Genomic DNA, 13,333 nt, shown 5'->3' with positions numbered 1-13,333 from the left:
TGGAACAGAGTCTCAGGCTATTAAATGACAATGCAGAACACACAAACATACACATTATTGATGTAACAGAGGGAGAAGAAAATGGAAAAGGAGCAGAAAGAATATTTAAGGGAAAAATGACCGAGAACTTCCCAATACTTTTGAAAGCCATAAATATGAACATCCAAGAAGGGCAATACACTTCAACTAGAATAAATCAGAATAGACCTACCACAAGACATCTACTATTTAGAATGACAAATATCAGAGATAAAAAGAGGATTCTGAAAGCAGCAAGAGAAAAGCAAAGCATCACACACAAAGGAAGTGAGATAAAATTAAACACAGACCTCTCATTAGAACCCATGGAGGTGAGAAGAAAGTGGTGTGATGTATTTAAGGTACTGAAAAAGAAAACCTGCAAGCCAAGTATTCTGTATCTGGAAAAATTATCCTTCAAAAATGAGACTGAGTTCAAAGTCTTCACTGAGAAATAAAAACTAGTAGAATATGTCATCAAAAGACCAGAATTACAATAGATACTAAAGGGCGTGTTGCAGCTCTAAAGGAAAAATACAAGGGTGAGTGACTTGGAGAAGAGTGTAGAAATGAAGATTATTAGGAACTGTAAATTAAAGGGTAAAAAGATAAACAAAAGTAAGACATGAAAACAGAAAGCCGAAGGACAAGGTGAACGAAATAAATAATGTGTTTACAGTAATAATATTGAATGTTAATGGTTTGAACTCCCCAATCAAAAGACTTAGACTGATTGAGTGGATTAAAAAAAAATATGAGCCATCTGTATGTTGTCTACAAGAGACAAACAAGTGAAAGTTTGAAGAAAATATTCCATGCAAATAGTAACGAAAAAAGAGGTGGAATAGTGTTAATGTTATCAGACAAAATAGACGTTATAACAGTGTTATAAGGGATGAAGAAGGTCATTGCATATGAATAACAGGAGCAATCCAACAAGAAGAAATAACTGTATTAAATATTTATGCATGTAACCTGAGTGTCCCAAGATACATGAGGCACATACTGGCAAAACTGAAGGGAGAAAGAGATGTCTCTACAATAATAGTTGGAGACTTCAATATACCACTCTCATCATTTGATAGAACATCTAGACAGAGAATAAACAAAGAAAGAGAGAACTTGAATAATATGATAAATGAACTAGACCTAATAGGCATCTATAGGGCATTGCACCCCAGAACAGCAGGATATACTTTCTTTTCAAGAACTCATGGTTCCTTCTCCAAGATAGACCATATTTTGGATCACAAGACAAGCCTAAATAAATTTTAAAAGTTTGAAATTATACAAAACACTTTCTTTGATCACAGTTGCCAAAAGTTGGAAACAACACAGGTGTCCATCAACTGATGAATGGGTAAACAAACTGTGGCATACACACATGATGGAATATTATGCCGTGGTAAGAAGAAATGAAGTCATGAAGCATGTGACAACATGGATGAACATGGAGGGCATTATGTTGAGTCCTACAAGCCAGACACAAAAGTACAAATACTGTATGATTGCACTATTATGAACTAAGTATATTGTGTAAACTCATGGAGTTAAGAAATAGAATATAGGTCAACAGAAAATAGGAGGAGGGTAGAGAATATAAAGCTGAGGGTTAATCTGTGCAGAATTGGTAAAAAAAAGTTTGTAAATCTTTGAAAATGAATAAAAATGGTTAAAGCATATTATGGTGTTTGTAACTAGCAGTGCTATTGTATAGGTATTACAGTTATTGAAAGGGAAAGTCTAAGGTCATGTATATTACGAGAAGGAAGGCTAAACATTATAACATGGGATTGTATAAGATTATAAAAGCTCATATAAAACACGAACATGAGTGATATTGTATATATATAAGTCTGGTTTTACAAAATGTAAATACAAATATACTAGAGAGAGGGAAATAGCATGCAGCTATGTATAGATGGGAAAGCATAGAGAGATTGAGAGGCGATGAGGTTTGTTTTTTGTTATTATTATTATTATTGGAATAATGAAAGTGTTCTGAAAATAATCGAAGTGATGAATGCCCAACTACGTGATTATGTGATTACATTGAATATCATTGATTGCACACTTTGAAAGGATTTATATTTTATTAATATGTGTCAATAAAGTGATTTTATTTTAAAAAAGAGTGAATCTACAAGTAAGAAGATTTTATAAGGAAATAAAAGAGGAAGAATGGTAGTGCCACAGAGGGACAGAGATATTTATAAAAAATGAGATAGAAAAGAAATAAGACCAAAGTATTGTGTGGGGAGGAAAAAGAAATGGTATGGGTGGGAAGGGTAATGGTATTGAAGTGGAAGTTTAAATGGCTGAAGACTAAATAGGAAATTGGAAACAGCAGACTTAAAATTAAATGTATGCCTTGTACATACAGGAAAATATCATTTGGCATTGTCACAACCATAAGCCAGAATGTATGCTAGAACTAAGGCAAGCTTGGGTAATATTTTCAGTTTCCACCTGGAGGACTGGTTTTCATGCAGTTATAGTGTACGTACATTGTGTAGAAAAAGGGGGCTCCAGCCAGCAAATCTCTATGTAGCTGTTGTAAGAGCCTTGCACACTGTAAAACCCAGTAATTAGTAAGCCCAACTAACAGAACATCAGACAACATAAAGTAAGGTACAAGTAGCCCTCAGTGACCTTAGCCATAGAATTTATTAGGAATAACTCCATTCAGGCATCCAAGTCTTTTCTTTTTCTTTTTAATTTTTCTTTTTAAAGAAACTTTAGATTACATATATGTTACATAAAATTACAGGGGGTTCACATATCCCCCATCCCCTTCCCCTCCCACATTAACAACATCCTTCATTAGTGTGGTATATTTATTACAGTTGATGAACACATATTGAAGCATTACTATTAACCATGGGCTACAGTTTACATTATAGTTTACATTCTGTCCCACACAACTTTGTAAGTTATGACAAAATATACAATGGTCTATATCCATCACTGCAATGTCATGCAGGACAAATCCAATGTCCTGAAAATGCCCCTATATTACATCTATTCTTCCCTCTCCCATCCCTCAGAACATCTGGTGGCCAATGCCTTTATATCAATGATAAAATTTCTTCCATTGCTAGAATAATAAGTTTACTTTACTCCCTTCTTTTAGTTCACCCTTTTCAGTTCCAGAAATTTGTTGGAGAAAGTCATACAACTGTGTATTGGCATCACCTAAAATGCATGACCACAAATCTCAAATGGCATGCAATGCTACTAAGAAATGTTCTTACACTTCCCTAATATATTTACCTTTGACTTTGAAAAAATGCTTCAAACACCTTCTCCACTCCATCCTGTTTTATCTCCCTCCCCCACTCCTCCTCAAATCAATCAATAAAATGAACTGTTTTATTAAAAGAGTGAATCTACAATGAAGTAGCTAATCTCCCTTCCCCACTCCATTCTCACCTCTACCACATACTCCCAGCATATACACCCATCATCTCAGCTTGCCACACTCTGCTTTCTACTGCTACAGGAATTATGAAGCCAAAAATTAGATGGCTTAATACAACAGGAACTTACTGTCTTGCCTGTCTTGCAGTTCTAGAGGACAGAGGTGTGAATAACCATGCTGCCTTGTAAACTTATAATGGAGAATCCTCCCGTGCCTCTTCTAGCTTTTGGCGGTTTTCTGGCCATCCATGGAGTTCTCTGCCTCAGCTGTCACATAGCATTCTCCCTTGTGTCTCTCTATTGGTGTCCAATTCTCTCCTTCTTTTAAGGACAGCAGTAATATTGGATAAGGGCCCAGCATAACCTGGTTTGGCCTCATCTTAACTAATAGCATCTTCAAAGTTTCTGTTTACAGAAAAAAAAGTCACATTTACAGGACTAAGGGTCAGGTTGTGAACATGTCTTTTGGGAGGACACAATTCAACGCATAACAACCATATTTTCCATTGTTCAAGCTTAAAACACAAGGCTTCAATTTATTTTAGAATCCTTTTTCCATTTTTAATCATATTCAGATATATATATTTCAGTGCTATTAATTGCTTCTTGGCCTTTTTGCTAACATCAAGTGTAGTATCTGTTCTTATCAGTTTAGAATCCTTATTTATAGTTAATTCAAGAATCACTTAATTAATCCTCTGCTCCCACTGTTGCCTTCTTCCAATCCTTTCCCCATAAAATAGTCATAGTGATCTTTTAAAAAATAAGAAATAATACCATGTCATTCTTTTGTTCAAAACTTTCTATGGCAGCATTGTCCAAAAGAAATAAACCATGAGCCACAAAAGCAAGTCACGTATGTATGTTTGAATTATCTTTGTAATTTAAAAAATAAATTATTTGTAAATTTATTTGTAAAATAAAACGTGTAAAATTAATTTTAAAATTTTACTTAACCCCCAAATCTTACTATTATTTCAACATGTAGTTCATGTAAAATTATTAATGAGATATTTTATAACTTGTTTTCCATACTAAGTCTTAGAAATCCAAACTGTATTCTACCTTAGTACATATCAAAATGAGCTAGCCACATTTTATGTGCTCAATAGCAACATGCGGCTAGTGGCTACCATACTGGACAGCAAAGTTTGGAGATTCCCTTCACACTTAGAATAAAATTCAAAATTCTTTCCTGACTACCATCTCAAACTACTCTCTCCCTTTTGCCAGCCACAGTGGCCCATCTGTGAAGGAAAATTGGGTGTCTCATATTTGGGGAATGGCCCTCTGGCAGGAAAAAAAAAAGCATACAACTATTTATTGCTCTGGTGGCATGACTTTCCCTTCTTCTACTATCCTGAATTTAGAATGAAATTCAGACATTCCATTTCAGAAAATCCAAAAAGGTTCAAGCCACTAAAAGAGCATGATATGTGAGTGGTTAATAGATATGTCTTGACTTAAATTAAATAAAAATAGTGCCTTGTTTGGAATCTTGAAAGTTCCTAGAGGGAATGGGGACACTCTTTTAGGAAGAGAGATAAGAGGAATCAAAGCCATTATGGGAGGCAAAGAGGATAATCCTCTATCACATGAAGGATTGTTCTCTTTCTGTATGAAAAGAGACTACCTCTGACAGATGTCAACACATACAATAGTAGCACTTTCTGATTCTGTCAAAGATGACTTGGAGCCTTCATTCTTTTTTTTTTTTTTTTTTTTTAATTTTTTTATTTTTTATTGACTTTGTAATAATATTACATTAAAAATATATATGTGAGGTCCCATTCAACCCCACCCCCCCACCCCCCCTCTCCCCCCCCCAACAACACTCGTTCCCATCATCATGACACATCCATTGGATTTGGTAAGTACATCTTTGGGCACCTCTGCACCTCATATTCATTGGTTCACATCATGGCCCATACTCTCCTCTATTCCATCATGTAGGCCCTGTGAGGATTTACAATGTCCGGTGATTACCTCTGAAGCACCATCCAGGGCAGCTCCATGTCCCGAAGACGCCTCCACCTCTCATCTCTTCCTGCCTTTCCCCATACCCTTTGTCCATTATGTCCACTTTTCCCAATCCAATGCCACCTCTTCTATGTGGACACTGGATTGGTTGTGTCCATTGCACCTTTATGTCAAGAGGAGGCTCAGATTCCACCTGGATGCTGGATGCAATCCTCCCATTTTCAGTTGTAATCACTCTAGGCTCCATGGTGTGGTGGTTGTCCTTCTTCACCTCCATCTTAGCTGAGTGTGGTAAGTCCAATAAATCAGATTGTAGGTGCTGGAGTCTGTTGAGGCTCAGGATCTGGCTATCACATTGTCAGTCCAGAGATTCAAATCCCCTAAATATATCTTAAACCCCAACATTAACTGTACCTCCAGCACATTAGCATGAAAGTCTTATGAAGGGAGATCCCATCTGAGTCCAGATTCATCACACATAAACACCATTTCCAAAGAGGGGCCATCTGCCCTGGTAGTTAACCCCATCGGCCATGACCATAACTCCCATGGGTCTCTTTAGCCCTCAAAGGAACCAATATCTGGGGGTTGTATCTGCTTTATCTGTCTCTCTGACTCTGTGGAGCCTTCATTCTTGAGACTATTTGAACTCCATGGCCCAGGTGGCAGAAAGAAATTACAATAGAAGGCAATGAAGTAAGCCTCAATGCCAGAAATTTCCTGAACCTTTCCTGATCATTACCTGCTTTAGTAATTAAGGTGAGCATTTTTAGGAATCAGAACAACGTTTCTGAATGTAATATACTAACTTCAGGTACAGGTAGTCATATTTTTCTATGATGCAGAAGAAAGACCATATTCTATTTGAGATAAACCTGTGCTATTTTCTTTTGATCATGAGACTTTATTACCATTAATATGTTACTTTCAACAGATATTTACCAATCACCTGTTATGTGCCAGTCACTATTTTAGGCACTATGGGATTCAGCCATGTTGTGTAATCAGGAGTCCATCTCCTTTAATTGCTGAGTTGTATTTTATTGCATGAATATGCTGCAATGCATTCACCTGCTGACAGAAATTTGGGTTGTTTCCCATTTTTGGCTATTATGAATAAAGCAACTATGAACCATTGTGAACCAGTCTTTTTGAGGATGTATGTTTTCATTTCTCTAGTGTAAATATCTAGGAATAGAAGTTGGGTCATAGAGTAAGAAAGGATTAAGAGTTTTAATGTAGAAAAAGTTCTACCTGGAGGGCGGGCGGGAGAGGGCACAGGCTGCAGCTGCTCCGGCTGCTGCATCTGCTGGTCTCAAAAACAGTTTTCTGAGCATTAGAAATTCTTCAGGACCAGGCTGTTTCGGAATTTTACAGGTCAGGAGGTGTCTGGACATCGATTTCATGGGAAGGTAATACAGAAAATTCATGTTAAAGATAAAATTGAGGCTCGCTTACACAGAGGTGGGGGCTGCGCACCGGACACTCCCTCCTGGGGTGGGCAAAGCCGGGGTACCGGCACCAGGGCTGCGATTCCTGGAGGCTCTGCGGTACTGGAGAATTCATAAGCCCTGAGCGGGCTATTGAGGGGCTAACAGGACAGGAGGCCTTCACAGACCGATTTGAGGAGATAGACAGGAGTTTTATTGCGAGGCGGGGAATTTTTGATTGCGGACACAAATAATAGCGCTTCTGGCTAGAGCCCCACCCCCAAGGCCAGCTGCCAATCTGCAGCGGCCTTAAATTGGCTGCAATATAGAGGAGCCCCCAACTGGCTGTTTCAGGGGCCTGCAGGACGGGAGTGTCCTGAAGTCGAATTGGTGATATAGCCACGCAAGAGACCCTAGTGAAAGGGGGAATTGGGGGTTTCGGAAACATAGATGAGAGTTTGTGGACGTGACCGCTCCCATAGGGCTGGCACCCAGCTTCAGGCATCCCTGAAGGCTGTGATGCACTGCGGTGCTCCCAGGCTCCCTGTTAACCAGATTTGAGGTTGCCAGGTCTGTGTCCCTTAGACCCTGGTGGCCCACACCCCAGAGACTCACACCTCTTGAGTCTTCAATATCACAGACTTTTATCCCTGAATCCACCATGCCGTGAGGCCCATCTGAGGTCCTTGATTGTTCTAGCCCTCAACGTTTGTGGTTTTTTTTTATTTTAATTTTTTATTTTTTATTTTTTATTGTCCTGATTGCTAATATTGCATTATTTCCTATTCTTTTCTCCCATTGTATCCCCCAAGGTCTTTTTCTTTTTTCACTTATTTAGGTTTTTTTTTGTTGTTGTTGCTGCTCTTGGTGTTCTATATTTCCTTTTCTTTTCCTTACTTGTTCCTCTCCCTTTTCGTTACCCACCCCCCCTTTTTCTTTCTTTCTTTCTTCTCTCCCTTTTTTTTTCCCTCTTTTCTCTTGTCCCTCATTTTCTTCTTATTTTATTTTATCTTAATTATACAATAGGTGCTGCAGGGAACACCTAACATTTGCTGGGTTTCCTCATCCTCCATTGCCTCATTTCTGTGTGAATTCATTTTGGCTACCTACACTGTCCCCTTTCCCCCACATCTTGATATCCTCCATCATATACTGTCTCTTCTATATTCCACCTCCCATTCTTTGATCTCCAAATTGTCTAACTCTTAATTTCTAATACCTTTGTTTTGTTTTCTGTCTTTTATCCACTCTTGAAACTATTGCCTCTCTTTTCTCTTTCCCTCTCTCACGAAAACACTAGCTTTTTAATTCATACCATATTCCTCCCATATTCAGTCGACTACCACATTATAGCTACTCTACTTACTGCTATAACTCTACACAATGTACATGAATTTAATATCCATTTTCCCAGATCTCCTACTGTTGCTCTGTTAACAGTTATTACCAATACTACTTTAAACATTTTCCTTTCTTACACAATTGCCTTTCCCTGTCCCTAATACTTTCCTTCAAAGTGAACTCAGCCAGCAATAAGAAATTAGAATAAGAACAAAGTGACAAAGAGAAGATATAACACTTACACAAAAACAACAGTTAATTAATTCCCAAGACTAGACAAAGAAGCTAAGGAACTGATTAAACCCATCAAGATAAAATGATGACCAGACAGCAACAAAAATCTATAAACCAAACCAGTAATCAGGAAAACATGGCTGAATCCAATGAACAAACTAAAAACCAGGAAGGGGAGCAGGACTTCGCACAAGTAATTAAAGATCTCAGAACATATATCACAGACAAATTTAATGAAGTAAAGGAAGAGGTTAACAATATGAAGACAACACTTAGAGGGGAAATTGCAGACACATGCAAAAAGATAACAGACATGATGGGAATGAACACCACAGTTCAAGAAATCAAAAATACACTCGGAGCAAATAGCAGCAGATTAGAAGAGGCAGAGCAGAGAATTAGCGATGTGGAAGACAGTACATCGAAAATCAAACAGATAGTAGAATTGATCGATAAAAAGATAGAAAAAATCCATCTAGGACTTAGGGACCTGAATGATAATGCAAAACGCACAAACATACTTATTATAAGCATCCCAGAAGGAGAAGAGAAGGGAAAGGGTCACAAGGTGTGTTGCAGGAAATAACAGCTGAAAATTCCCAAATCTACTGAGAGAGACAGATGTCCATTCCAAGAAGCACAATGCACCCCAAACATCATAAACTCCAACAGGCCCACCCCAAGACATATACTTGTAAATTATCCAATGCTCAAGACAAAGAGAAAATTCTAAAAGCAGCAAGAGAAAAGAAAACCATCACATATAAGGGAAGCTCCATAAGATTAAGTGCTGATTTCTCATCTGAAACCATGGAGGCAAGAAGGCAGTGATATGATATAGTCAAGGTACTAAAAGAAAAAATTTCCAGCCAAGAATACTCTATCCAGCTAAACTAGCATTCAAAAATGATGGAGTGTTCAAAATATTTACAGATAAACAGAAATTGAAAGAGTATGCCAACAAGAAACCTCCTCTTCAAGAAATTCTAAAGGGAGCTCTGCAGGAAGAAAGGAAAAACAGGACAGGCAGAATTGGAGGAGAGTGTAAGAGCAACAAAAAAGACAAAAAGAGAAGAAAAAACAAACAAACAAAATATGATAAACACAAGTCCAATCAAAATATGGCTAACATAAATAATTCCTTGAAAGTAATAACACTGAATGTCAATGGATTAAACTCACATATCAAAAGATTCAGACAGGACATTGGATAAGGAAATATGACGCATCTATATGCTGTCTACAAGAGATACATCTTAGACCAAGACATTCATGGGGGCTGAAAGTGAATGGTTGGAAAACAATCTTACAAGCAAACAATAACCAAAAAAAAGCAGGAGTAGCTATATTAATATCAGACAAAATAGACTTTAAATGGGAAACAATTGTGAGAGACAAAGAAGGATACTACATATTAGTGAAAGGGACAATCTGTAAAGAAGAACGAACAATCATAAATATGTATGCTCCTAACAAGGGTGCATCTAAATACGTGAGGCAAATGCTGGAAAAACTAAGTGAAAGAATAGATGCATCTACAATTATAGTGGGGGATTTTAATACGCCACTATCAACTCTGGACAGAACATGTCAAAAGAGAATCACTAAAGAAACAAAATATTTGAACAGTATATTAGAGGAGCTGGATCTAATAGACATATACAGATCATTACACCCAAACACAGCAGGATATACATTTTTCTCAAGTGCACATGGATCATACTCCAAGATAGACAATGTGCTAGGCCACAAAGAGAGGCTTAATGAATTCAGAAAGATCGAAATCATACAAAATAATATCTCTGACCACAGTGGAGTGAAGCTGGAAATCGGCAAGGGCCAGAGGCCCAGATTTCACAACAAGATATGGAAATCAAACAGCGCACTCTTAGAAAAACAGTGGGTCAAAGAGGAAATCTCAAAAGAAATCAATGACTACATTGAAACAAATGATAATAATAACACAACATACCAAAATTTATTGGATGCTGCAAAAGCAGTATTGAGAGGGAAATTTATAGCCATAAATACATACATCACAAAAGAAGAGCAAAAATTGAAGAACTAGCTGCACATTTGGAGGAATTAGAAAAAAACAACAACAAGTAATCCAAAAGGAAGAAGAAGGAAGGAAATTACAAAGATAAGAGCAGAACAAAATGAAATAGAAAATAAGAAAGCAGTTGAGAAGATAAACAAGACCAAGAGCTGGTTTTTTGAGAAGATCAACAAAATTGACAAACCTTTAGCGAGACTAACAAAGAAAAAAAGAGAGAAGATGCAAATACACAAAATAAGAAATGAGAAAGGCGATATCACCACTGACCCCACAGAAATAAAGACTATCATAAGAGGATACTTTGAAAAACTATATTCCAACAAAAATGACAATTTAGAGGAAATGGACAAATTCCTAGAAACAAATAAACAACCCATATTGACGAAGGAAGAAATTGATGATCTTAACAAACCAATCACAAGCAGAGAGATAGAATCAGTCATTAAAAATCTCCCAACTAAGAAGAGCCCAGGGCCAGACGGCTTCACAGGTGAATTCTACAAAACATTCCGGAAAGAACTAACACCAATCCTGCTGAAAATATTCCAAAAAATCGAAACAGATGGAACATTGCCGAACTCCTTCTATGACGCCAACATTACCCTAGAACCAAAACCAAACAAAGACACCACAAAAAAGGAAAATTACAGACCAATTTCTCTAATGAACCTAGATGCAAAAATACTTAACAAAATACTTGCTAATCGTATTCAACAACACATTAAACGAATTATACACCACGACCAAGTGGAATTTATTCCAGGTATGGAAGGATGGTTCAACATAAGAAAATCAATCAATGTAATACACCATATAAACAGATTGAAGGAAAAAAATCACATGATTATATCTATAGATGCAGAAAAAACATTTGACGAAATACAGCACACTTTCTTGATAAAAACACTCCAAAAGATTGGAATACAAGGAAATTTTTTGAACATGATAAAGAGTATATACGAAAAACCTACAGCCAACATTGTTTACAATGGAGAAATCCTAAAATCCTTCCCTCTAAACTCAGGAACAAGACAAGGATGCCCATTGTCTCCGCTCCTATTTAACATTGTCTTAGAAGTACTTGCTCGAGCACTGAGGCAAGAACCAGATATAAAAGGCATTCAAATTGGAAAGGAAGAAGTCAAAATTTCATTATTTGCAGATGACATGATCCTATACATAGAAAACCCTGAGAGATCTACAACAAAGCTTCTAGAACTCATAAATGAGTTTAGCAAAGTTGCAGGTTATAAGACCAATGCGCAAAAATCAGTAGCATTTCTGTACACCAATAATGAACAAGATCAGGAGGAAATCAAGAAATAAATACCATTCACAATAGTAAATAAAAAAATCAAGTATTTAGGAATAAATTTAACTAAAGATGTAAAAAACTTATACACTGAGAACTATGCAAGATTGTTCAAGGAAATCAAAGAAGACCTAAATAAATGGAGAATATTCCCTGTTCATGGATAGGAAGACTAAATATTATTAAGATGTCTATCCTACCAAAACTGATCTACACATTCAATGCAATCCCAATAACAATCAACAAAACATTCTTTAAGGAACTAGAAAAACTATCTATGAAATGTATTTGAAAAGGAAAGAGGCCCCGAATAGCCAAAGACATATTGAAAAAGAAAAACGAAATAGGAGGAATCACACTTCCTGACTTCAAAACATACTACAAAGCTACAGTAGTGAAAACAGCATGGTATTGGCATAAGGAGAGACACACAGACCAATGGAATCGAATTGAAAGTTCAGATATAGAACCTCATGTATATAGCTATATAATATTCGATAAAGCCACCAAACCCTCTCAACTGGGAGAGAATGGCCTATTCAACAAATGGTGTCTGGAGAACTGGATATCCATATGTAGAAGAATGAAAGAGGATTACCATCTCTCATCTTATACAAAGATCAACTCAAGATGGATCAAAGACCTAAATATAAGAGCCAAGTCCATAAAGACTTTGGAAAGCAGTGTAGGGAAACATCTACAAGGCCTTGAAATAGGAAATGGCTTCATGAATATCACACCAAAAGCACAAGCAGCAAAGGAACAAATAGATAAATGGGACTTCCTTAAAATTAAAGCCTCTGCACCTCTAAGGAGTTTGTCAAGAAAGTAAAAAGAGAACCCACATAATGGGAGAAAATATTTGGCAACCATATAGCTGATAAGAGACTTATAACTTGCATATATAAAGCACTCCTATATCTTGAAAATAAAAAATTAAACAACCCATTTAAAAAATGGGAAAAAGATTTAAACAGACACTTGTCCAAAGAAGAATTACAAATGGCTAAACAGCACATTAAAAAATGCTCCAAATCTCTAGCTATCAGGGAATTTCAAATCAAAACTACAATGAGATACCATCTTACTCCCATAAGACTGGCAGCTATGAAAAAAAAATAGAAGAATACAAATGCTGGAGGGGATGTGAAGAAATGGGAACACTCATCCACTGCTGGTGGGAATGCAGAAGGATCCAACCATTCTGGAGGACAGTTTGGCGGTTTCTCAAAAAACTAACCATAGATTTGCCATATGACCCAGCAATACCACTGCTGGGTATATACCCAGCAGAACTGAAAACAAGGACACAAACTGATATATGCACAGCAATGTTCATAGCAGCATTGTTCACTATCACCAAAAGCTGGAATCAATCCAAATGACCATCAACAGATAAGTGGATCAATAAAATGTGGTATATACATGCAATGGACTACTACTCGGCTTTAAGAACAAATACACTACAAACACACGTGATAACATGGATGAATCTTGAGAACCTTATGTTGAGTGAAGCAACCCAGGCATTGAAGGACA

The 13,333-nt window shown here is 37.0% G+C and overlaps 1 protein-coding gene and 1 pseudogene across 1 annotated transcript in view; one reads left to right on the top strand and one right to left on the bottom strand.

Annotated features, from left to right (window-relative positions):
- IL1RAPL2 (interleukin 1 receptor accessory protein like 2) overlaps positions 1 to 13,333 on the bottom strand; it is a 1,488,864-nt gene that overhangs the window by 909,246 nt on the left and 566,285 nt on the right. The window lies entirely within an intron of this gene.
- On the top strand, positions 4,037 to 4,147 carry LOC111766997 (U2 spliceosomal RNA; annotated as a pseudogene).

The sequence above is a fragment of the Dasypus novemcinctus genome, chromosome X (assembly GCF_030445035.2).
Source record: "Dasypus novemcinctus isolate mDasNov1 chromosome X, mDasNov1.1.hap2, whole genome shotgun sequence".
NCBI lineage: Eukaryota > Metazoa > Chordata > Mammalia > Cingulata > Dasypodidae > Dasypus > Dasypus novemcinctus.
This window is presented reverse-complemented; position numbering and strand designations above follow the sequence as displayed.